At 38.8% G+C, this 4,065-nt stretch overlaps 1 pseudogene; it reads left to right on the top strand.

Annotated features, from left to right (window-relative positions):
* Window positions 1–2,609: 2,609 nt before the first annotated feature.
* LOC119236805 (ATPase GET3-like) lies at window positions 2,610–3,784 on the top strand (annotated as a pseudogene).
* The last annotated feature ends 281 nt before the right edge of the window (window positions 3,785–4,065 follow it).

Here is a 4,065-nt window from a genome sequence, read left to right as displayed (position 1 = left end):
CCCAGCTCTTGTATGCATAAACAAATAAATCTTTTTTAAAAAAATCAATATTTTAAGCTAACTTCTCAATAGTGGCAGAAGGGACACTTACCAAATTCAGCATCCTTTCATGATAAAATCTCCATATAGCAACAAGTGAAGGGAACTTCATCTTGATGAAGGCCATATATGAAAAACTGACAGCTAACATCATACTGATGGTGAAAGACTCAAGACTTTTCCCCTAAAATTGGATCCAAGAGAAGGATGCCTACTCCAACTACTTCTGTTTAGCTTTGTACTGGAAATCTTGGCCTGTATAATGATGCCAAAAATAACACTCCCAAAACGCTTCTAGGATAAGAAAGTTTAGTAAAATCTTAAGGAACGAGGTCAATATAAAAAAAAAAATATTGACATAAGGAAAAAAAGTTTGTAACTATGTGAGGTGATACATAGTAATTAAATTCATTGTGGTGGACCTCCCTGGTGGTGCAAGGGGTTGGGACACAACCTATGAAGCCACTGCAGCACAAGTTCCATCCCCAGCCAGGGAGCAACCCACATGGCATGGCAGACTCTCCTGACTTGCCAGCTGCTCCCCTCAGCAGTGTATTTTGGCCAGTCCTCCTGTTCTGTTCCCCATTCTGTCCTTGGTGAATCCTCTCGCCCCCTGTATTTTTGGTCTGTACCCCAATTCTTGTATGTATAAAATAAATAAGTCTTAAAAAATAAATTCATTATGGTAATAATTTTGTAGTATATATTTATCAAAATAATTACTTTTTATACTGTAAACATATAGTATTTTATGTCCATTATATCTCAGCACAACTTGGAAAAATCTACTGAATTTCTATATACCAGCAATGAATGATCAAAAAGCAGAATTTTTAAAGGTATCATTACAGTGGCACCAAGAAACTTTGTAAGATACAAAATACTGTTTACAGAAATTGAAGACCCATATAAAGAAGAGATATACCATGTTTACTTATCTGAAGACTCAATATTGTCATGGTGACGATCCTCTAGAAGTTGGTCTACCCGTTCAGTTCCTTCCCAATCAAAATCACAACAGATGGGAGTTAAGGGTAGAAATGGATACATTTATTCTAAAATTTATATGGAAATAAAGAGTCAAGAAGAGCCAAAGCAATTCTGAAAAAGAAAAATATAGATGGAAGACATACATTACCTGACTACAAAGCTTATTTATAAGCTAACCCACATGGCACAGCAGATCTCTCCTGTCTCCCTGCTGCTCCCTCAGCTGTGTATTTCAGGCAATCCACCTGTTCTGCTCCCCATTCTGTCTCTGGTGAATTTTCTCACACACACTCCCCTCTGCACCTCTGGCCTACACCTGAATTCTTGTATGTATGTATGTATAAATAAATAAATAAATAAATAAATCTTTAAAGAAAAATATATATAGATAAATAAATAAATAAATCTTTAAAGAAAAAAAAAAGATATAGATAAAGATCATAGATCCAAGCATAAAAGTGAAAATTTTATTACTTCTAAAAGAAAAACTTTGTAACCTTGATTGTAAGCAAATAATTTTCTAGATAGTGCCACAAAAAGCATAAATATAAAAGATAAAGTTGATAAATTGGACTTCATAAAAATTTTAAAATTCTGGTCTCTAAAAGAGAGTTACTAACATGAAAAAACAAAGGATGGGGAAAAAAAGATATCTAACACACTTAGCTGTTGAAGGACTTGAAAGTACAATATACAAGTAACTCTTATAATTCAAAAATATGAAAACCACCCAACAATAAAATGGATAAAAAATTGAATAGATGCTTTATAAGAGAAGATATATAAGTCACTAATAAGTCCATAAAAAATGATCAACATGAGTATCAGGCACACACAAAATAAAACCATGATGAGATACCACCACACACCTAGAAAGGATGAAATTGAAAGACAAAGTGTTGGCGGAGATATTGACAGCAGGAATTCTCACATCTTACTGGTGGGAATGTAAAATTTTCCATCCACTTTGGATAATAGCTTGACTATTCCTTATAAAGTTAAATTTTTCTGTAGAACCCAGCAATTCCTAGATGTTTACCCAAGAAAAATGAAAATACATCCACGAAGAATGTACATGAACTTTCATAATAGTTCTATGCCTCATAACGATAATTTGGAAACAATTTTAATGTCCATCAACTGGTGAAAATATACACAATTTATGTTATATTCATACTACATAATTTTACAAAATGGTAAGATGCTTATACCTGTGACAACCTGAGTGAATTAATAAAGAGTCATCTCTGGTAACAGAAAACAGTTGTTATCTGGGACTTGAGGGTTGCATGAGGTAGTGGGAGTTGACAGAGAAGAGGCACAGAGAACTTTTTAGGGAAATGGATATGTTTCTTTTCTTGAATGTGCTGGTAGTTACACAGGAATACACATTTGTCAAAACTCAAATTTTTACCCTTAAAATGCGTGCACTTTATTGATTATAAATTTTGCCTCACAAAGTTAATTTTCCAGAAAAACTTACACATAAATAAATACAACATGGAGGCATTGTTAAGATTCTAAGAAGTCAATTGCAAAAAAAAAAAAACCCAAAAAACAGCAACCCACCACATTTATATATGTGGCTGGTTCCAACATGGCAGTTGGGGTGGTCTGGACAGGGGTTGAGGGGTAGCGGCTTTGAGGAAAAGGAGTTCAAGGGTGCACCATATATGGAACTGCTGGAGCCCATACTTAGCAACATCATGGAGCAGCACAACCTTAAATGGATCTTCATCAGGGGTAAGGATGGTGCTGATAAGACCACCTGCAGCAGCAGCCTAGAGGTCCAGCTATCCAAGAGGCAGGTGTTAGATGCTTTTCCCCAGAACTTCTCTGAGGTGCTGTCCAAGGTTAAAGGCTATGACAACCTCTTCATCATGGAGATTGATCCCAGCCTCAGCATGGCTGAGCTGCCCAATGAGTTCTTTGAGTAGGACGACATGCTGAGCACAGATAAGAAGGTGATATAGGAACTGATGAGCACCTTTACATCTTCCCTGCCTTGACTAGGCCATAAGCTATACAGAGATCATGACACTGATGAAGGCATGACTTCTCAGTCATGGTGTTTGACATGGCACCTGTGGACCACACCCTGTGACTACTCAATATCCCCACCATCACTGAGCTGGGCCTCCACTGTCTGATGCAGATCAAGAATCAGATCAGGGCCTCCCCTGGTGGCACAAGGGGCTAAGACGCAGCACTGTGAAGTTATCTGCAGCCACCATCTGCAGCACGAGTTTTATTCCCAGCCAGGGAAATGATCCACCCGGCGCAGCAGACCTCTCCTGACTAGCCCGTTGCTCCCCTCAGCAGTGTAGTTCAGTCAATCCTCCTGTTCTGTTCCCCACTCTGTCTCTGGGTCCTCTCTCCCCCCACACCTCTGGCCTGTACCCCAGCTCTTGTATGCATAAATAAATACATCTTTAAAAAAAAAAGAATCAGATCAACACCTTCATCTCACAGACGTGCTACACACTAGGCCTAGGGGATGTGAGAACAGATCAGTTGGCCTCTAAGGTGGAGGAGTTGCTTCCCTGTCACCTGCTTGCTTGTCAGCAAGCAGTTCAAGGACCCTGAGCAGGTGACCTTTAGCTGCATGTTCACTGCTGAGTCCCTATCCCTTTATGAGACAGAATGATTAATCTGGGAGCTGGCCAAGTACAAGATCAACATATACAATATCATTGTCAACCAGTTTTTCTTCCTTGACTAGGTGAAACCCTGCCAGGTCTGCCACAAGTACTAATTCAGTTTCCAAAGGGTCTTTGTCTGGCTCTCATCAATTAATCCACTACACATTTTGAAAAAAAAAAAAATAAGTTTCAAGGCGGGAACATTTATTGTGGATCACACAATAGGAGAAGGGTGGCAACAATACTGAGCTTGTTACCATGGTGGGGTAGTGGGGAGCAGCATCACAATGTGTTTTAGCCTGGGCTACACTGGGACACTCATCCACAGGTTACATGCTTCTTCACATGTTGCATGTCTCATTGACATCTGAAGTCTCCACTAGGGATGTGCATA

This window comes from Talpa occidentalis, unplaced genomic scaffold (genome assembly GCF_014898055.3).
Source record: "Talpa occidentalis isolate TD23 unplaced genomic scaffold, MPIMG_talOcc4v2.1 talOcc4.9, whole genome shotgun sequence".
In the NCBI taxonomy this organism is placed as follows: Eukaryota; Metazoa; Chordata; class Mammalia; order Eulipotyphla; family Talpidae; genus Talpa; species Talpa occidentalis.
Note: the sequence above shows the minus strand (reverse complement) of the source record. Positions and strands in the feature narration are given on the sequence as shown.